This window comes from Tachypleus tridentatus, chromosome 8 (assembly GCF_004210375.1).
Source record: "Tachypleus tridentatus isolate NWPU-2018 chromosome 8, ASM421037v1, whole genome shotgun sequence".
Classification (NCBI taxonomy): domain Eukaryota; kingdom Metazoa; phylum Arthropoda; class Merostomata; order Xiphosura; family Limulidae; genus Tachypleus; species Tachypleus tridentatus.
In genome coordinates this window covers 24,772,557-24,796,267 of record NC_134832.1, presented here as the reverse complement: position 1 = coordinate 24,796,267, position 23,711 = coordinate 24,772,557, and the positions used below count along the sequence as shown (strand labels likewise).

General features: G+C 32.7%; 1 protein-coding gene across 1 annotated transcript in view; it reads right to left on the bottom strand.

The window, feature by feature from the left end:
* Window positions 1-23,711, bottom strand: part of LOC143258692 (dual specificity calcium/calmodulin-dependent 3',5'-cyclic nucleotide phosphodiesterase 1A-like) — a 134,200-nt gene that overhangs the window by 109,311 nt on the left and 1,178 nt on the right. The window lies entirely within an intron of this gene.

Sequence of the window (23,711 nt, the reverse complement as noted above, 5' to 3'; positions counted from 1 at the left end):
CAATGTCAGCCCACATCATGACGCTGCCACCACCATATCTGTCAACATCCTGCACACAGTTTGCTGCAAAACGTTTACCTCGGCGACGGTAAATACGGGTTCTTCCATCCTGCCTACGAAGCATAAAACGTGATTCATCGCTGAACCAAACGTGCCTCCATCGTCGATGAGGCCATACCCGATGTGCCTAAGTCCACTGCAGCCGTGCTTGACAATGTTGCTGGGTGAGGATGACGCCTCTGACTGGACGTCGAGGTCGGATTCCAGCATCTAGTAGACGGTTGCGTACGGTCTGATCGGAAATCCTACGCAGCCCTGGTATGGTTGAGGCAATAGACGTCGCAGTGGTGGTCCTATCCCGGAGGTGACGTAACCGGATGTAGCGATCTTGTGCGGGCGTGGTCACACGAGGTCTGCTAGATCGTGGACGGTCACGAGTTGATCCATGTTGTTGGTGACGATTCCATAGCCTTGTGATGGTGCTTGGGTGGACATTCACAGCTCTGGCAACATCTGATCGAGATTCGCCTGCTTCTAAGTGACCAATGGCGTTGTTGCGTTGTGCTTCAGTCAGTCTTGGCGTAACTGTGTTGCGTGTCGGTGGCTTAACACTGAGCTATGGAAACCGAGAACCCGTCACTTTTATAGGGATTTTGCACATGTTTCACTTGCAGAACATGCAGATCTCTCAAACAAATTTATTGGACACGCATACGTTTTGGCGAAAAATCCGATGTTTTCCTCCGTTTTCAAAGTGCACAACTTTTATTGTCATTTTGGTCTGACAATCAGTGCCTTAACACGTGTAACATCACATACTCTGAGCTTGTAACGTCATTACATATATTTCTCTTTAAATTAAAAAATATCCCTTTTGCGTTTCTTGTTTTGAAGAGTATATATTAGCTTTTACTAATCGAGAATTCAGATATTTGACCAGAAAAGTTTATAGATTGAGAACTCTACAAACTACTTAACTTCAGTGGATTGACATCCGACAATAGTATTTTTGTAAAAACGTTATATAACTTCATCGGTGAAAAACACGACTTGTAAACTCGTAAGTGAAGCAAGAGTTTTTTCTATTAGTAATTTCTTAATATATATATTTTTGTCTATATTGTAAATTTTGATTTTGTTAGAATTATTATGACAGTAGTTAACTGTGTTGCAAGATGGAAAAAAAAAACGATTAAAATTATACAAACATTTTTGTTGCAGATTATGTAGTACTTGTAAATATTTATACAAAACGACAATCTGTCTTCGTCAGGTTTAAGAAACAAAACGTATAGGAAACAAGGAAACAGCCGCATGAAAAAATAAGTTCCACAGACACAAATTATTTTTAACTGGAAAATGCTGCTAGTCTTACAACTGTAGTACGTTTACTAACATTTTCATGAGTATTTTTGACAATTAGTAACACTCTTCATAGCCCTGGGTTACAACTGATATCTAAAAGGCACCCAGAAATTATGAACTGAGAGAATGATGTGAGGTCTGAAAATGACAAAACTGTGTTAATAAACTGAAGCTGGGCTTTGAATTACACATTGATAAGCGTCTCATATGCAGCTACTTTTAAAATAATATACCATATTACAGTGTGTTATATCCATTGTATATTATGATAAATAATCGTTCCAAGAATGCTAAATACACTTGCTATTTTATCATTTATGTTTTTGCTCTTTATCAGTTCCAAAGTCAGAATGCTTTAAATATATTGATTCAGTGTTGTAGATATTAATCAAGATAGAGTAAAGCTACTTTATTTTAGATATAGTTTTATCACATAAACAGAGTATAAATTGAAACAAGACTATTTCTTATGAAATTTACTTAACATGTTTAAATATAGTAAACAGAATTGCAGTTTGCTTAATAGGTCTTGTAAATACGCAAAAACTAGTAGATCCACACATTAGAAATCTAGATGCACTGCAAAGAGTCTAGTCAAGTTATTATCAGGAAGTTGAAATAACTACTGTTTCTGTATTCACAATATTTCCACATCTCTTCCTACTAATACTTATGTTTCTGAACATATCAACATATTAAAAGAAGCAACATCATACTTACTTTAGATTAGGAATAATGAGCCGTAAACAAGTGGTAAAATTCTTGTTCTTATTTTACCCTATTCTTTATACTCTATAGAAATGAAAAAGTAAAAAGTTAAAGACAATAAAGAGAATAACGCTCAGTTTCCTTTGTTTCACTGGAATTAGCAGTAGGGAGAATTTAAAAACCAGGCCATACACTTGTTCGTGTTCAGCTTACCTTTATATTACACCTTTATAAGACTTGCTCCGTTTATGTAACTTGGCTATTTTTTGTAAATGTAGAATTTACTTCCGACATTTTTCTAAAAGTAATCGTTGTTATCAATTAAAAAATTCACTGTTATATTGCATCATTTAAGTATTAGAGTACTATCTCTTGTTATTCGAAGCTTTCGAACAATGGCAAATGATAACATAAGCATATTAAATATTTACAGACTGCATGCACAAAAGTCATGAAATAGTAATAAGTATTTTGTAATAATTCATACCAAATATTTTAAAGTGAAAACCATACTTCAGAATTGAATATATCTCTCACAGTAGGAAATAACGAATTAAAATAACGCATCTGTTCCGAAATAAAGTAAAAAACTTTGGGATCTTGTTAAAAGTTATTAATGTTTAAGTCGACATTTCTGAATCACAATCAAAGTCAGTCGATCATAATATGTGTTAAAGGATCTTTAAAGCATTTTTTTTTCATGTTCATACTTTGATGTACACTTGTCTGGAAATAGATCAATTTCCACAATATGAATTAAGGTTGAACAGTGTGATTTTATAAGGTAATAACCATAAGAACATATCTTTTTTGTATTATGGTTACTACCAGAACAAAATCGTTAAGTTGTGAGTAAAAGCCAGAAATTATGCAGCACAATTACTACTTTATTCTAATACTTAGCCTCAGTTCAGAAATGTTGAATTGTTACAAATCTATAACTACAAACTAAACTAAACACAAGCAGTTCTCTTCACTGCCTCTTTCATTAAACAACGTCTATTTGTACAAAGATACAAATACTGAAAACCTGCAGCTTTTCGTGAATCGCTAGTAAAAAGCCTTGTCTATATACAGCATATAATTTGATAAAAGCAACTAAGACTAGAAGTACCTTACTTATTTATCTTACATCATTAATCTCAGCCGAATACAGCCTTGCTTACAGCAAACTTAAGTATATTTATTAATGTGTTTGATGACTTTAAAGCTGTAATTCGGTCCTTGAATAAAAAAAGAATGAGAACAACGTAGAAACATACAGAACATTTTTCTGTGGATACACCCTTTTCTCAACCGATTTTGAACAAACAGCTGATGACAACTGGTAAACTGAAGAAAAGGCAATGTTTATAAACTTCAAATATATATAGTTTACTACTACTTCACTTATTTAAGTACTTCTGAAATATTTTATCTCTGACATCGATAGGACGATCATATTTACTCAATAATTTCTTGATGTTATTAATTCTTCATGCAACATCTCATACGTGCTAGATATTTTATATGCGTAACGAAATAATATTTCATCTAAACTTTCCTTAAATCTATTAATATTAAATCTTCAAACTCAAACTAGAAGCTATTAAATGTTTTTGAGGTACAATTCATATAGAAATGGGCCATTATTATTATTATTTCTAATTAAGATGTCCAGAAATAAAAGTTTATGATTTTGCTAACGTTCAACACAATATAAACAATAAATCAGGTTTAAAGTATAAGATGAAAGAGCCTATACACCTATATGCTATAATACAAAAAGTTAAAATAATAAAAATAGCTATTTTTGTCTTCGTTTGTGTTGTAGTAGAAAGCTACACAATGGACTAACTGTACTTACCACGTGGAATAAAACACCAAATTTTAGGATTGTAATGTGGTAAACTTGGCGCTGAATTAACGAGGATTACTAATGGTAGCGAAATCTTCTCTTATGTTTCGTTTGTTTTATTCAGGTTGACGTAAATGATAACAGTACAAACTTGTGTACGTTTAACTTCGATTTATTTTTCAAGTACTGTACAGATACGAATGTAAAGAAAGGTGTCATACAGAGTTAAATGTATTAGTCTGAGGGTTATAAGACCTAATATTTGGATTCCCTGATAAATTATTATAGTCAGACGAAATAACATTTAAAAATCTTATTAAGCTACGATTTTACAATTTTCGATAAATAAATTTCCAGGCTGAATTCAATTATTTTTTTACAACCAGTCGTACTTTATGAGAACGAATTGTATAGCAGATTGGTCCCCTCAACGCCACGATCCACATGTTTGTTACATATATTTGATTCTGATAAAATGTCAGTGGCTTAAATGTACATTACTTCCACGTCTGTAGGATTATGTCACAGCTCTTTCCTGGGTTATTAAACGATTTAAAAATCAAAGACATAACATTTCAAAGGTAAAATCAACATTTTCCATGGAAGAAGGAACTTTGTACTGTGGAACATTTAATACAACAATCTCCGAAACCATACCCTAAGCCAACACGTAAGAGCACTCTCAACCGTAAATTGAATACTGTGTTTACTACAGAGAACACGTGGGGTCAGAATGACATTATCGCGAAGTTTAACCTATTTCTTGATACTATTAACAAGAAAATAAAGAAAAATTCGAAGTTTCTATTTGCTAATATACAAAAGTTCATAACCTTCTAACCATACCTCAAATTCAGTGATTGTTTTATTGAGGAAAATGGTCTAAAAAACTGAAATCACAAATGTCTTTAAACTACAAATCTGTGAAGTAGCATGGTACAGATCTAATGATTTTGTTTAGTTTTTTGTTTTATTTAAATGTGGGTCAGCAGTAACCTACGGACCTATAACTCTAGATCATGGTCCTATGCCCACAGTGGATACAAAGCAGATTGCCCCTTATGCAGCTCTGAGCTCAAACAAACACCTATAATGAATGATATATAGGAAGATTGTTAAGAGGCATAGTCTATGATTGACTTTGATTTTAATAAAAGTTCATTATTGGATGATCCAGATGAGATGGCACTGAAATTCGCAATCAAGATGCGGTGATTGGTGTTTTCACTATGTGTGTGAATTCTGGAATCATTCCATACAGAGGTCTGTTTCAATAGAAATGGTTAACAAAGTGACCATTAACAATGATGGAAGAAAAAGTTACAAGAAAACGTGGGACATCATTCTTATCAAGTGCGATTAGATGCAAGTAATTTTCTTGAGAACACTTAGTTGGTATGTTAAAAATATTATTAATTTAGTTCAATTTTGCGTATCTTGAATTATGTCACAGTAACAGATTTTAAAAAATGTTTTGTCTTGTCTGTAGATTTGTCAGTTGAAAAACATGTTAGAAGAAAGCGATAAAGTCAGGAGTCCGGAAAAATAATTTAGTCTTAAAACGTTTTATTACCTACTGTAAATTATAACACCTATACAGTCACTCATATGTATACGAGAATTTTGGGTGGATCAAACTTCTAAGCTGTACCCAGCTAGGAGAGCGGTAAATATCCGGATTTACAACGCTAAAATGAGAGGTTCGATTCCACTCCGTGGACACAGAAGATAGTCCGATGTGGTTTTGCTATAAGAAAAACATATACAAGCACACAAAACTTCTAAGCTAGTTTTAATTTAACCCTCAATATGAAGTGTTTTAAGTAAATAGAAAAGATTTATTACTGAGCTACCATTTGTAAAATCTTGAAAACAGATGTTTGTGTACCAAAACTTGTTATCATTCTAACTCATGTCCTATGATTATGGTGTTCGAACAATTGTCTACCAACCTATAAATAAATAAGAAAATAATATCTTACTGGATAGGCAGCTAACAGGGTAAAAGATATTTTATAAAAAAAAAAAAAAACCAGTAAAATTATAATAATTGGAATATTTCTAAAGGTAAAATTATTCTAAGTATTCTCATTTAATAGTAATTTCATCTTAACCTAGCTTTCCGAGAAGTTTTATTATGTTTGTTTTAACATTTAATCATTTTCACATATCCAAGTTTGCTATAAAGTGAATGTTCTAGCATGACTAGGTAGTTTGCGCGCTCGACTGGTAATAGGAGGGTCGTGGGTTTGAATCCCATTACACCAAACATGATTGGTCTTTTAGCCGTGGGGGCGTTCTAATGTGACGGTCAAACCTATTATTCGTTAATAAGAGAGTAGTACAAGAGTTTGTGGTAGATGGTGATAACTAGCTGTCTTCCTTCGAGCCCTTCACTGCTAAATTAGAGATGAGTAGCACAGATAGCCCTAGTGTAGCTTTGTGCGAAACTCGAAACAAACAAACGTAAGTACTGTAAATAATGGCATCCCTTTGTTTATTCTGAGTAAAACATATATAAATCTAAAGCATCATGGAAGCTATAAACAAATACCAATAATTTAAACAAGAATGTTAGAAAATAGATTAAGGTAAGTATTTGACAAACAGACTTGAAAATGACTAACCCTTAGACAAAATGAACAATATTTAATATAACGCCCGATATGTGTTGGGCGTGGCCAAATATGTAGCATCTCTAAGCTGAGTATTCGAAGACTGATGGTTCGCGGCTGGTTTACACAAAAATACTATTCAAATTTTGGAGCCGTGAGCTCATTGTAGGAATGATAATCAAATCACACTATTAGTTCAGACAGTAGTAGGTTGAGAAGCTGCCGTCCCTCTAGTTTGTCAGCTCAGAATTAGGGATGACTGAGCATATATCTGATGTATAGATTTACATGAAACTCTGCAACAAACAAATACTCAGAATAACTACACTCAATCCATCCAAACTAGTTTTTGTCCTTATAGGGCATTAATTTATACGTTAAAAGAATAACACCAAATAGAGAAAGAACAAAGGGATTATTGAAAGAAAAAACAGACGTTCTAAAGAAATATTCAAAAACAGAACGCAGGAGTACCACAGTACCTTTTAACAATGTAAAATACTCGAAAGTTACACATTCAGGGTGTCCAGAAATTATGTCAGTAGAATCGTTTACAAGAAGCCTCCAATTTCTGCAAATGAAATGTTTTGCAGTCTGTGGTAGACATGCGTATTGCAGTAAATTCTTCAAACAGTCTTACTGTTTGTAAATAGAGCAAAGTCACCACGCATTAAGTACTGTGGCCAATACGGAGAATCGAATTGGAGAAACTACAATATTGGTACTGTGTTAAGTGTTTAATTGCCGCTGACTACATCTTTACTATATTCTCTATTTATATGTTAATCCTCGTGTGTTTATTGATTGTCACTGACTATGTTGGTGCTGGGTACTTTATTTATATATTCATTTCATTGAGTTTATTGATTTAAGAGCTTTTAGGCTTGTAATTAATATGCCTTCTATGTCTTTTCTTCTGTTGTTGTTTTTTTTGAAATTTTAGTTTCATTCAGTTAAGTGTCACACCTGAAGATTTGCCCAACAAGACAACTGAAAGGTTTTCTCCTCCAATATGAAGAACGAGAAATACGTAACATCTGTAGCGCAACTTTCGTGGTGAATTCAGTATTTAGCTGACCAGATTACAAAACAGTGCGTTATAGTTAGGTTAAAAAGTAAAAGGTAACAAGAGCTTGAAGCATTAATTCGGTCATTAAACTCAATACTAAAAGTAAGGTTCTTTCATATATGCCTTAACTGGCTATCGTGTCGTCTGGAAGAATTGTATAATGCAATAAGATTACAACTGACTAAGCAGGTTGAACTTATAAAATACCACAGCTTTCCTAAAATGATTATACAGCATATATAACTTATATATATTGTAAAACAGTTTTGACAAAAACAGATTAATATGCTTTGACTTCTTAACATGTATAGATGGGTTTTTAATAGGTTTGAGGGTAAATAGTTTGATGTACATTATGAATATTTAACATGTTCTTGAGAGAAGCAAGTGTGTAATGTATGATAAGGGATTTTCAACTCACACTATGGGTACTTTAGCGTTACGAATAATAATTCATTACAAACATGGCAAGAAATAGTCTGAACACACCAAAATATTTTCTTCTGTATGTATAGTACGTGAATTCAACTAATGCGCATGCTTGAATATTCAATTATTGTACTTTATCTCAGTTCTTATTACATGCTTGAGAATCTCACTTCATTACTTTAAGATTTCGTATTAAAAATAGCTGTTTTATGAAAAGTTTTAGAATGAACTTATTTATTAATGTCAAAATAAATTAAAAACTTTATATCTTTCTGATTTATTTTAGAGGCGTGTATCTGAAGAGAGATTATTATTTCAAAAACTGGTAAAATGATATTATAATGCTAAAACTTCTATTTAAGATAGATATTACGATAATAAACTTTCATTTTTCTGTTTGTATGACGTTGTTTAGATTTTCTTCTATAATGACAAAAGGCATATTTAGTGTATTTTTAGGTGTTAAGGTCGCCTGAAAACAAAAATTTGTTAAGAACATATCGAATCAGAAAAAACTGGTAATTTGCAATCGTATTTCTTGCATCAGTTTAAAATAATGTGGAATTATGAAAGCTTTCTGCTCTCATTCGAAGAAAAGCATGCAACAATAAAATATTGTTTTCAGATAAAAAAGAAAGAAATTTACACATGAACCAGAATCACTAGTTTAAAATGTATATTTTTCCCTAAAGAAGTGTTTCTTATGGTAACCAAATATCACCGGTCGGAATTTCATCTAACATTTAGATTGTGCTTTTTATCGTGTAGCGTAAAGAAACTTTACTGCTACTTCACACAATATCATTGAAGATAATATATGGCGATTCACGTTAATAATTTAACTTCCAATTACCTCTTTTGTTGAGCAGTATAAGTTTAGAAATCAAACAAAACTGAAATTACTTTCATCATATTCATTAAAATGTTCTTAAAATTTTGTTGAGGAAGAAAAAACATTACACACCACTTGTCTATCCGAAACCCATAACCAGAAAATATAGAACACTCCAAATGGCTTTAGCTATTTTTAGATTCGGAAATTTAAAGATTACAAAAAAAGTCAAAATATTTTGCTCGTCTTTTTGTTTGTTGTTTTCCTCAAATTTTAAGCAATTGATATCACGCGAAAACCACTTTGTTTATCTCTTTTTGTCACCCAGTTATGGAGAATCATGCCGGGCACTTAAAATAAATCGAATGAAATAACTCATATTACGTTAGAAACGTATGAGAAAAATATATCTTTACTTCATGCACGTCAAATCTTTAGAACGTTATTTTGTGTTATTTTGAATAACCTACTACAACAATGCTTAACTATTTGTTTGTTCTCAAGTATCTTCGCGAAGCCACCGAAGGCTTGCTGTTTATAATTTCAAACATTATAAAGTACGGGGTAGGCAACTAATCAACAGCATTAATCGCAAACTCTCTGTCTAGTCTTATCAGACTGATTATAGGGTGGTTTGATTTCGATCCTTATAACATGCCTGCAGATTCAAAGCATAGAGTGCGACTGCTTTGTTTTCTTCAATGTTGTTACCAGAGGTAATGGGACGCAAATACTGGACCAACAGAATTCAGAATTCGGTAAGCTAATTATTGGGCCATGCTTAAAAGCTCTTGATTGTGTTTCACAATTTCTGTTTTCTAAGAATCAGAAATAAAGAACGATAGTTTATATATATTTGTATATAATTATTTATTGAAATAAACATTAAATGCGTTTTATAATAAAAAGTTGGGAATCGTCAATTACTAAATTAAAATACTTCGATATAGATTTGTATTATAAATATTTTGCAATCCTTTGTTTATCTTCCCTAAGATACAAATTTTACATTTCTTTATATTTTCGAGCGTTAAACAAATATCAACAACCATCAAAATGTTCAAAAGTTAACAAGTTAGATGACGAAGCAAGATGACTAAACCAACTTTTATACTTTCTTAAACAACATTAAGTTATTACTGAGCTTAGAATATTAAGAAATTTTTTTTGTTTTGTTTTCTTTTTTGTTGTTATTTAATACTTAATGATTTTGTGTACAAAAATCGTCACTGTCTGATGGAATTTTTTTCATGCAAATTTATCCAAACCTAACAATACTAACGTAGCCCATACATACCTTTTCGTAGTTTCAAAAGAAAAATATACATCAACGAATAAATGCTGATTCTGTTGTACATATACAATACAATAATTACTGTATGCATTGAATGAACGATTAACGTCGAATATATATTGTTACTGTCACAACTTCAGTTAGAAAGTTCTTTATGTTGTGCGAGTGGCCTTCAAAACGAGTCTGCTGTACCTATATCCGTAAAATAATAATCTAGTGTCTTAAAATGGAAATTTTACGTATTCCCATTTCTTCTCCTTTTTTACGTTCATTTATATTAAACGAAACATTTCATATAGATGTGAATTTTCAAACATGTCATTCAATACAATTGTGCTAATATTTGAAGCCATATTTGATTTTAATACAAGAAATCGTTGAAGCATCTAGGACGATGGAATTTTTTGAAATTATTCTGTTCAACAACATGATTCAGGCAGGATTAACATTAAAAATAAGTAATATGGTATAAGTTACTTATTTAATGCATATATACAGTTTACTTCACAAAAACAAAGAACGAAATAAAGCGATAACTAAACTCTCCTAACAAGAGTTCAAGTTAAAATATCTTTTAACAAAATAAGTGAGGAAAACTTAGATAGAAAATAGGCAGGCAGACAGCTAGACATATACAAGTTCTTCTTGGAGAACCCTACCTTGTGGGTCCATTCTTCCGAAAAGACTGTTGAGTGATATGCAAGTATATCGAGTGATATTCCACCTTACTTATAGCGGCCGACATCAGTGAAGTCCAGATATCAGCTAGCTCTATATTTAAATACTGTGAACGCCGTGCCCTCTAACGCGAGTCTACAAGCTTTACTACGCAACAAGCGTTAGAAAACCGTTCGACACACTTCTGACGTGACGTAGCCAGGTTCACAGCAGCCAAAGAAATTGAGTTTTGAGAAATTTGAATTACTAGTATGAACTAACACATTTTTCAAAGTATGGCATACATGAAGTTAAAACTACAAAGTATGGTCTGTTATTACGAGAAAATGTTGGTTTGTAGTAAGTACCCGGGGCATTTAGTAAAGAAAGAAGAAACGTAAATAATACAATAGCAACTTGCATGATAACATTTTCTACCGATTAGCGTTTGATATTAAATAGTTTCCAAGTAAATACGCTAAAGTATGCAATAAAACGAAATTTTAGTTTGTTGCTACAAGAAAGTGGCTTTGTGTTCCATAGAATTATATTAGGTCATAGTTTTTTTCTTTTTCATGTTTTGATATTTTTTAAAGTAATATTTTTTTGTATAAATCACTATTAATGTGTCTGGTCTGTAAAACTATACAATGGCCCATTTGTGTTGTTCTGTTCATCATAGATATATAACAGTAAATTACAATATTGATTTTTACTTTGCATGTACCTCAAACTAATTATTATTTTAATTAAACGTGAAATGTTTCTCAGCTAAACTCCACACATTATAACTCACTCTATATTCATTTAACGTACAGTCAATAAAGGTTTTATATTCATCAATCGCTCTCTGAAAAGACTCAAAAGCTAAAGATAGCACGAAATTTAATAACTTTCTAGTGTGAAAATTCACAATATGTCAATATGAGCGATTTTTTAACTAATATTTTCATCTACGATTTTGTGAAATGGGCTGAGTTTCATTTGTATCACAATATGTTTCTGTGCACAACAACCTAACAGTTACGAAAACCCTTCAGATTGTTTTAGTTATACACAAATCCCGGAAGTATGAAGCTTATTTCATTTAAGGTACTAAGCACAATAATAAAATGAAAACCTATTCGATAAATATTGCCTAAATTAGTATTACATTCCACGTCTCTACTATTCACAAAAAGGCAAATATCCTACTATGTAAACTAATACTGTATATTATTATACTGTCTAGTCTAAAAACATCAAGTAAGTTTGATTTTTGTTGTTGTAACAATTTTATTGAGTAGCTATGTTTTGTGAATTTACAATTTTAGCATTTCAAAATATACATAACATCCCAACATTAATGATTTCCAAGAATACGTTTCTCTGATAGTTCAAAGTTTGAGATTTTATAACACAAACTTTCATCGATAGAGAGAGAAAGAGAAAAGAAAAAGAAAGTGTTTTTATACTGCTTCCCAGAAAACATTTTATTTGTTCCTATTTATTGATAGTACTTTTCAAACACCTCACTGAATGTTTTGTGTTTGTAAACATACAACCTTCCTAATCTTCATTTAACAGTTTTTATTTTCAGGTCGTTTGATATCTATCTTATTCTTTCCATTCTGAATTTTTGATTTCTGTTTTATTAACATTTTTTATACAATGGAATCGTTTTACAAACAAAAACAAAAAATTCCTTCATTATTCATGTTATTTGAATAAGAAAACTTTCCCGTACAGTATAAACGCTCAGTAGTAAGACACCGGAGGTTGATTTCCCTCTCGGCTATTACAAAAGAGGAAGGCCCGGCATAGCTAGGTGGTCAAGGCACTCAACTTGTAATCTGATGGTCGCGCATTCGAATCCCCGTCGCATCAAATATGTTTGCCCTTTCAGTTGTGAGGGCGTTATAATGTGAGGATTAGTCACACTATTCGTTGGTAAAATAGTAGCCCAAGAGTTGGTGATGAGTGGTGATGACCAGTTGCCTTCCCTCTAGTCTTACACTACTAAATTAGGGACAGCTAGCATAGATAGCCCTCGTGTAGCTTTGCGCAAAATTCAAGACAAACAAACAAAAGAGGGATTAGAACTTTGACTAGAGCATAAATTGCAAGCCTGATGGTCCAATATGACGCATCCGTTTCATTATTTACATAAACATGAGAAGGTACTTAACATTTTTTATTACAATGTCCCTGAAAGAATCTGTGGTAAAAATAAAACTTTTTAAAAACAAAGATATGTTACTAATTTCGATATAAATACTAATTTTGAAATTCTTATCAGTTTTTTTAACTGATCAGTTGAGTTTGTAATCGCTAATAGATGAGAAAACTCCTTGCAACCGTTTCAATATAAATATAAATGTTTAAGATATCCTACACTATACTGTTTTTGAATTTTAAATCCTACAAAGCGTGGAAGAATCTGAGAGGTTCCTTAGCATGAATTATCTGTTTGATTGTTTGTGTTAGAATTAAGCATAAAGGTACACACAGGGCTGTCGATGTTCTACCCATCACAAGTATCAAAACTCGGTTTTTAGTAATATGAGTCCACAGACATACCACCATGCCATTGGAGAGCTCATGAATTATCTAAAATTTAAACTCTGATACTTTAACTTATCTTAATAAATTTACAATCTCAGAATTTTTAGTAATATAAAATATGAAAATAAAATTATCTAAAAGTTTTGAGGTAAGTTTTATGTGGCAAGGTTTTCAATCAGTTAATTGAAAGTATGTTTCATTCCTCTTCCCACTTGTGACCTGTTATTGTAATTATAAGTGGTGTAGAAGATGAAAACAAAACATTAATTTTAAAGTAGAAAAACACTTATAAAGTACAATTTCGGCCTCACAATGTTTTCGATTTTCGTAGAAACCACCCTAAAACAACATGAAACAATTTTCCACCCTCAGAAATGTAGATCAATGTGCCAGAATCCTCCTTTATCTTAATATTTTCTTGAGTTTTGATCGTTTGTGAAAATCTCAGTTTGCTACCATTCTGATGATTTTGTATAATTTGTTTTGTTTTCATTTTCTATTTTTTTAAATCCTAGTGATGCCTCTCCATTATCCATGCCTTCCACTTTACACATATATTTCTCTACAAGTGGGTTTTCTCGTCATCACTGATTATCACTTCCATTTTACATTTGTGACTACTCAAACCATTTATATAAAACACTTAGTTTAATGAGAGATTTCATTGAGTTTTTTTAGAATAATTTTTATACATTGTGAAAACAGATGGTTGTAAGATACAAAAAATTTACCAGGAAATATTTTCTAGGATAGAAATATTGCTCTAAAAGAGAGGAGACAGTCTGAATTTCACGCAAAGCTATAAGAAAGCTATCGCGCCAGTCGTACATAATTTAGCAGCGTAAGATTAGAAAAAGGGCAGCTAGTCATCACTACTCACCACCAACTTTTGGGCTTCTCTTTTACCAACGAATAATGAGATAGACCTGAACTATATAACGCCCCTACGATTGAAAGGGCTAATATGTTTAGTGGGAAGGAGATCTGAACATGCGTCCCTTAGATTGCAAGTCGAACGCCCAAACACCTGACTCAAGAGTAGATGGAAAAGTAACATATAAGATAACACAAAATAAAGCATCAGTCTCGTACAAAAAACAGAAAAATTAAAAGAAAAAATAATTTTCAGCTGAAGTAAATATAAAATGACATAATCTGAATTTTAAAAAAGTTGCAAAATATCTTCAGATTTTTGTATCTTATTGGCATAAAACTTCTAAGGTCAAGGAGTTGACCTTAGACACAACCTCATGCCCTCAGGAAAACTCTTTAGACAATGTTAAGGGTAATTTGAGACGTAAACCTAATATTATCAAAGTTTAATATGTCGGAACTAAGACCTCCCAGAGTAAATTTAGTATAAAATTTTCAGCTAATTTCCAGAAACGCACACAAAAAAAAAGAAAAGTGAAACATCAAATCAATAAAATATACATCAAATAAATCAAATATTAACAGATATCATTCAGTAGAAATTTTGTCCCATGAATTGGATGTTTGAATTCTTAGAGGTTTGAACGATTAGCCCTTGCATATCGATAAATCAGATTGTTCTAAGGCTGATGTAGTTAAGGAAGAATTTAGACTTTTTGTATCTTTAATGAATGGCAATGTTAATCACATACCTCATGCGTATTTTACATGTTAGTGGAGTGACTTGATCATTGTTATTAGAAAGTACATTACCATTATATTCGAGTTCTGCCACTGGTGAGTCTTTTATTGCTGCTCAGGATATTGGCTTTGTTAATGTTCATCTCAATAACATTTATTTGGCATCAGACCTACTTTAGCTGTGTTTAGAGTAAGACTTACTGTTCCAATTAAGAGTGTATCATTATTGTTGGGAAACGTTTTGGCTGGAGAAAAAGTTGTCGCTGAACCCAAAATGGTTAGCGATCCGATTACAGTTTCATTTAAGGATGATAATGTTGCTGAGAAGAATCCAAACATGTTTCTCTCGTGTGCTGTAATTTGAGCTCAGGCTAAGAAATTAGCCCAAATAATAGATGTGTATCAAATCAGTTTAAAGCTATTTGACATCATAAATCTTAACATTTCATAATATCATATAGGTGAAATCAGAAACTATTTTCACTTGGAAAGTGAAGAAACAGCAGAAAAAACATCAATTTTTATTTAGTTTACCTTTCTGTGAAATATTGGAAACCATTGTTGATTATGTTCTATATAATGACTCCTTAATTTTATTATACTGCTCGTATTTTCATATCGTTTATTCATGCAACTTGTCAGTTTAGAAAGCATTTGTAAGCAGATGTTGGATGTTCTTCGATGAGTCTGGAGCTAATACATAATTCATATTTCTGTATAGACATTTCTTTCAAATATAAGATTAAATAATTTATAAATTTGACGATTATCGCAAAACTTTTATCTTCAAAATGTTACTGGACCTAAACGCTATGTGCAAAAATAAGTGTTGGTCAATATTTCAGCCAGAAACTGGCCTATGAGATAATATCTGCTGTAGCTCATTTAGAACATTTATTGACAACATTTACTTTAAGTAATGACATACTATCATGAACATGTAAACAGTGGATGCTTGCTAATTTAAAAATAGATAAAGTTCATCCTACAGGCCTTACTGTCTAATAATATCTTGATGGTTGTCTGGGGCTCATGATATTGTCACAATTCATAATGAGACCTTTTACCTACAAATGGTGGCTTGTTTACGCAATTACAAGAAATAAATAATGTTTTTCATCATATAATAAAAACAGAGAGAAAACAAATATATCTTCATTACAAATCTAAGAAAAAATACAAAATGTTGAACGCTAAAGATGAATAAAAATAAAAAGTCCTCCAACCAAACTCTAAATGAAATGAAAATTGATTTATTTGAAATGTGTTTATTTTTACAAAACTAAAACAGTCAGAGAAGTGAATCATATTTTGCGATAGCTACGTACAATATCAATCTTGAAGAAATATTTGAGATTTTATACTTTAAAAAAATTTCTTAAACTTTGTGACTGATATTACAGATATGATTTCATACCTCTATCTTGAAGGTACTTTTTTCAATCAAAGTTATAATACAATAAACAGTACTAAGCATAAAATAACATATGATGTAATGCCTTTGATCCTAAATTTTATTATTGCATTCTTTAATTTCATATTGCACGTCATATGTACTATGTATAAAAACCGGGCAGTTTCAAACACTGATGTTTCTGCTAAACATGCTTTATTGAAGTGAAAACAGCTATCAGAGTTGACAAATTATTGTGCCTTATAAACGAGGTTGATGTGAAATAACTAAGTTTGGCATTGTATTTCACTTGCATATAATAGCCGACTAAACTTGTTTGGTTGTTTCAGTTCTGTTTTTAATTACAGTTGTAATGCCGTAGCAGGAGGAAATAACAATGAAAACGGATAGCATTCTAATTTAAATTCAAGCACGTATATATTTTTCTGTTTAAATAAGTGTTGTTGTTTTTTTTCATAAAAGAGATATTGAACAGCGAACTTTTATTTGAACAACATAAAATAAATGGTTTTCTTTCAAATTTACTTACTGATTATCTGTATTACTTTATTACAAGTTACAGCTTTAACGATAAGAAAGAATATTTTTGAAATAGGTAATACATTGCGATCACAAGTACACAAGTTTAAACGCTAAAGACGTGTTTTATATTGCATCATATTTCAGCATGAATATGTTCAAATTACGTTAATTTTAGAATGAATATTTTTAGCTTGTATGAAAAGGTTTATTGGAATTTTATGTACAATACATACATGCAAGTTAGTTTTGGTATTTATTAATTACTTGGAAAATTATTTTAGGTGCTTCATTAATATTTCTAAAAGTTTGTGTTTTACTAATAGCAAAGCCACATTGGGCCATCTGCTGAGACTACTGAGGGTTATCGAATCCCTGACTTTAGCGTTGTAAATCCCTAGACTTACCGCTGTACCAGCGGGAGAGTTTCTAAAAGTTAATTTGCCTAATGCCTGCATTGCAATTCTAGTTTAATATCTATATATATCACTCTAAATAAAAGTTGTTCATTACGACTACCAGGCATAGTCATGTCTATTTTCTGCTCCAGAGATATCGTAGTCGCTGTCAAATTGATTATATAAAATGTATCAATAAGCAAGATGACTATCATTTTGTAGTGGTGGATATGAAATTGGCTATTAAGTAGTAACGATGATCTATTACTAGTCAGTTTGACTGACTCTTAGTCAATTTAAGCAATTAGTCAGTATGACTACTTTCCAGTCAGAATGAGCATGTCCCAGTCTGTTTGACAACTTCCCAGTCAGAATGACCATGTCCCAGTCTGTTTTACCACTTCCCAGTCACCTTGACTACTTCATAGCAGCGTTACTATGCTAGTCTTAAGGACTACTTTGCGGTCAGGAAGACCAACACCATAGTCAGCATTAACTCATGAATTGACACCCTTGATGTTTCTTATAGCATTAAGGTGCAGTTCAAACAAATGACTGTATACATGTATTTTGTTCCATAAATACAACAACTGAAACGTGACCAGGGCTAAACTTTCCAAGAATTTATTTATTTACTTTTATTTGGGGGAAAATAAATTTCTTTCGCACAAAATAAATCCTACCTAAATAAATCTTATTTATCGACCGCTACTATTTCTTCACTGTTTTATTTGACAATTGTGTTTTTATATTGTTGTGTGCGTGTGTTGGAATATTCGAATATGAAATCCAATAATCAATACATTTATTATTACAATCAACAACGAGCTAAGTTATGACTGAAATAAGCTTTCCCAACGTGGTTAACACTCCCGCTGACACTACACGTCCGAGAAATGCATCCGATTCGTCTAGTGGTCCGCAGCGCAAATCGAGTACAAATGGAAAGCAGCTACATTAGGCGCGAGCAAGACTATCTCTTTTTCCAGAGGGGTGTAACAGGTCGAGTTTATCTGAAGGCGGGAGTTTCTTGTGCAAGGAGGGCTGTAGGTGTCATTTGTGGAGAGAGGTTGATCATTCCTCAAGGTGGTCGAGTGGGGATTTAGGGGCTCACATACAACAATACATACACAGGGGTGGGGGAGTGAAGACGGCACGGTCTACTCCTTAGCGGCAGCCGGAGGTAGGGATGACACTATAAACCCAAAGGGGACTGGGGGAGAAATCACACAGAGCGATATTTTATCGCACACTGGAGAATTACATATGACTTTTATAAAATTTATAATGTCCGAAACTTGTACTGACATTGCATAATTCCCATGCAACCGCGCAGATGACGGAAGGAAGAAATCCAGGTAAATATTAATCGTTTATGTCTTATTTTCCTATACTATGTTTCAAAAAAACAATATAAGAATAAGAATGTTTAACTTTCTAGATTAGCTGAAGTGAATCCATCCGTACTTTTTGTACAATTCGTTATGTGTAAACAAGGATGGTTGCCCGTTACATTGTGTAGGTCTGTGCTACTGTAGTTTAGTAGTAGTAGAGTGGTAATATTTATATTTAGGTAATGCTTTGAAGCAAGTATGAAATCAAAAACATTTCCCAGTCTTGACATCACAAATGCACATATTTGGTATCTTGAATGTATATTCTGTGGTAGTATCAAAAGCCGGCAGTGATCCATGTTGCTGCTCTGTTAAATTTAGCGCCAACTACACCGCTGATAAAAAGATTTGTTACGGCCACCGCTACACAGGTGAAAGTTGTATACTCATTAAAAGGGACCTCGTCTATTATTATTTTATAGACCTTTGATAATGAAAGATGACATACGATAATACGTAATAAATCCTTATTTTTAATAAATCAGCAGAGCTAAAAATGCTAAAGCGTACACACTTTATGTGACTTGTGTATCATGGCGGGATCCACTGACACAGCCAACAATGGAGTTACAAATGGAGGTGGCAAGACGAATCATATGAAAACAGCGAAAAAGTGAAACATATATTGTGTTTAATGTGTGTTTCTCTAATTTAATATTACAAATTATCTAAAATATCTTTAGGTACAAAATGTATTTAAATTTTTAAACTCTATACTTTGAAATCGAATGGTGCGAGATAGGAGCCAGCGCCAGGCCGTACACTATGAATAGCAGGCCTGTGATCCTGCAAAATATTCCCCCAACCCCTCTCCCTTTTTTGTTCCCAGGGAACTTTCTCAGACTTTGGGTCCCTACCATAATCCATACCACATCCATACCGGTGAGAGAAATGTAGGATCCGGGGGATATTGCATCGAGTCATGAGCAACCGAGTTGTGTAGTTAAAATAATAAAAATTGTATACCCATACGAAAATCAGGGTATACTATAGATCCCGCATCAGCATGCGTCTGCAGAGATTTCCTTGTGTTCACTCTACAGTCCATAATTCCTTTCGGATTTCTATCCAATTTGGTGAATATGTTAGTTAGGTTGAGGTCTGGCCAATGAATGTTTTGGCCATCTCCGGGAGTGGCAAGAATTTCAATTTTGAAATACGTTTTTATTCGCTAGATTGAGGGCAAGTCCGAGGATACACCATCGGTTCGCGAGCGACCGACATTTGCTAGTTGTTATTGTTGACATTTATCATTAAATTTAGTTAAATAAATTATACATTTTACGTTTCAGAATGAAAACCCGTGACACTGTGAAGTTTGATAAACTTTGGAGTTAAACATGGCAGAACAGTCAGACGTATTCAATATTTTACCTTGTATTAAACGTAATTATAAGGTTAGGCATTTTAGCAAGCTTCTTTCACATTTTTCTTTGGTTCATGAGCATGAGCCTGAATTTGTTGTCCCATGTGGGGTTAATGGATGTGAAAGACCATTCAAAAGCATCAGATGTTTGAAAAGACATAAATAAAAAGCATGGATGGTTTGCTGCTACCAGTATGCATGATGATGAAGCTGGTGGTGAATGTGCCGAGTACTTTATTGAACAGAGGTATAAAAACTCTGACAGTGATGAGGCAGTTGATGGTAATAAGCAGATGGTTGTCACAGACGAGCGAAGAACCTTAGCTGAAACAATTCTGCAGCTGCGTGAAAATGAAAAAAATTACTTACAAAACTACAAGTATTTTTGTTTTAATTTGTCCTGTTCTATTATGGCTGCTAAAGATGAATGAACATTTATTCAAAACCATAAAAAAAAACATTGATCAGTGAGGGGGTTCCTAGAAATAGTATAGTTACAGTGATGGAAGCTTGCAAGAAAGAAAGTCTTGACTTTCATTCCATGGTTGAAAATTTCACTGACCACAATAATTTCCAGTCTTACATTGAAGATAATTTGTCATTTGTAAAACCTGTTGAGTATGACCTGGGAATTGCTGGTGATGGGAAACATGACAAAATGCAGTATGTTTCTTTATTAGATACTCCGAAGTGTTTGCTTAAACATGATGATATTTTTAGCCAGGTTATTTATCCTCACCAGCCAGCTGATGATTGTCTTAGAGATGTCGTTGATGGTGAACTTTTCAAAACATAGTTTTTTTGTTGATGTTGCAAGACGTAACAAAAACAGGAGGAATCTAGCCAAAACAATGGCAATGAGACACCAGTATAAGCTCTGTTCACATTTGGAAAGCAATGGATTTCTTGGAATATATGCCTTTGACCTGACTAATCCTGTCAGATTGCCTGTGAATTCACTCGAAGAAGAGCGAAACCTTGTCAGTGCATTTGTTGGGAAGGCGATTTTGTCACTAAAGCGTTAGGTTGTACAGTCAACTGCCTCACATACAACACAGGGACAATGGTTGTCAGTAGCTACGAATTCGACAGTCTTTAATTTTCTTCAGTGATCTGTTGCTTTGTTCTTTGGGGAAAACCTTTTTTGTATTGTCAAAGATATCAAACTGTTGATTATCACAAGCATCTTCATGCTTACATTGTAGAGCCAATGAGAAGCTATGAACTCCTGAGCATTCCAGATCTTTATGATTATTACCTATTGCCTTGTTATGTGAACAAAGTTGAAAATATGATCATCCTACATCACTACATTCGTGGCGACTGAATGATGGCAAATTTTAAACAGAACTCGGTAATCAGTGGTAAATTATAAGCTATTTATGTAATTTCGTGTGTACTTTCCAGTGACAAATTTCATCAAAAGATTTGACATATTTTATGTAAATTTGTTTCTGCCTTTTTTGTGACAAATTTCATCAAAATTTTCAGAGAGAACTTGTGTCATGTTAATATGTATCATGCATATTTGCACCAAAATTTGCCATAAAAACTATTTAAGAATTTCAAAGTTAGGAACCGAAATTTAAAATAAAAGGTAACAAATATAAATATATAGTTTAAAAATAGAGTTATGTATATTATATAAGCAAGAAAAGAGAAATCTATATTCATAATATCTTATGTTTTGTGTAACTTTTCGATTAGTCTAATATTAGTCTTATTTGCAAAACATCATTGATTTTTGTACGGTATTTTTGGTATAATTATTTCTATAGGAAAAGTTACACTGAAGTGGTAATAAACAGTTTCTATGATTCATCAAATTTAAAAATAATCGAACTAGAAAAAATATACTGGAATTTGCTCGTTGAAAAACGATTAATGCTAACAGCTTTTCTCTTTATACATATCTTATTTGGATCAGTGTAATAAAATATAACCAATAGCTCTCATAAAACTAAATGTAATAATCTTATGATAATATAAGGAACAAAACTATCTCCACTATTATCTCGACTTTTATTACTTTAGGTGTAGATAAATAATGCAGACAACAACACTGAAATGTATCTTAGTTAGTGGTCGTTTATTCACATTTCACAATGGAAATTCTTGATATTAAACTGCGTTTATTGAGACAGCAGAAAACATAATTTTGACCTTATGTTTTATAGAAATATCATTTATATTTGTAGAAAAGTACTACGGATGTTATTACGACGTATATGTGACGTGTTTGTAAAAACACTTTGTAACTTTAACAGTTTAGCAGGGTAAACATTAAAGCTAGCGAAAATGAATCCTACAAATGTTTTCATCATTTATTATAAGAATGACACAAAAGTAGCTTTAAAAAAAACGAAAAAAAGTGTGTGCCTTCCAGGGGCCTGTTTCTTAAAAATACACTGTGATCAAGGTCGGCATGTAGGACAATAGTTGCTCAGACAGTGGGCAAAGTTCCAAATGTTACAGCAGTTTGCGAGTTGTACTACAAGAAAAGAAACTGACAGAAATAGAAGCTCCGCGGGATGGTAAAAACAAATTTAGAGACATGAAATAGCAAAATTAATTGCTTTAATTTTAATGAACGTTATTATAATAGAGAATCACCTTCACATGTCTTCTGGTCAGTGGTAACGCGTCTCATGCTGCACCAATTTCTTTTATGAAGTTGACTTTATTCCTTCTTCCAGAGCTTCAATAAATCCACTGATCTTGCAAGTAGCTTTATTGGACTGCTGCCATCAGGGTAGTGGCCATCATAAGTAACGTTATTTAAGCGTTGGATCATTATGTGTCATGAGCACTATAGTTAGACTTTTGTAAGCTCTGTTTCAAATAGTTGAAGAACGCTCGTTTGAATCTACTAGTTGAAAATCTTTGAGAAGTGGTGTGTCTTCCGTTGCAATATGCTCTTTCTATAGTGTTCCCCATCTTTGTCCCTGCTGTTGGTGTAGAGTATCCAAAGTATGCTTCTTATTTCTTCTCTTTGCTATTATTAACAACAGCTACATTTTTTTCTTCTGACAGATAAAACAGTTTTGGAAAATATGATCTGCATCTGTTACATATGCCTATATATATTAGGCAAGTATGTGTGTGTCCTTCGTGATGACGAGAAACTTACTTTAAATAAAAAATGTATCTCAGAATGGCTGATCTGGGTATTAACACTTTTATTGATAAGCAGAGAACAACGTTTTGACCTTCCTAGATCATCTACAGATTAACAAAGAAATCAAAGAAGCCCTACTTATACAGCAACTAAAACCAAAATTAAATTAAATCAAATAAATGTAAAGGTACATCTTTATACCTATACTAACTAATAATCTAACATCCAACTGCAACGCTCCCAACAATCTCGTACCCGTTTATTCTCTCACCCCTAAGACATGTGTTCGGCAACGTTCAGTTGCAAACTCTTTTTATTAAATTGAAGATGACCTAGGAAGGCCGAAATGTTTTTCTCTGCTTATTAATAAAAGTGTTAATACCCATACCAGCCATTCTGAAATACATGTGTGTGTGTGTGTGTGTGTCTAAATAAATTTATTTGTCAAATAACTCAAGGCCATTCCATGCCCAGTTTCAGAGCTTGTGAGAAAACAAATTTAATAGCATATAGAGGGGTTTGACAGGAAAGTAAAACA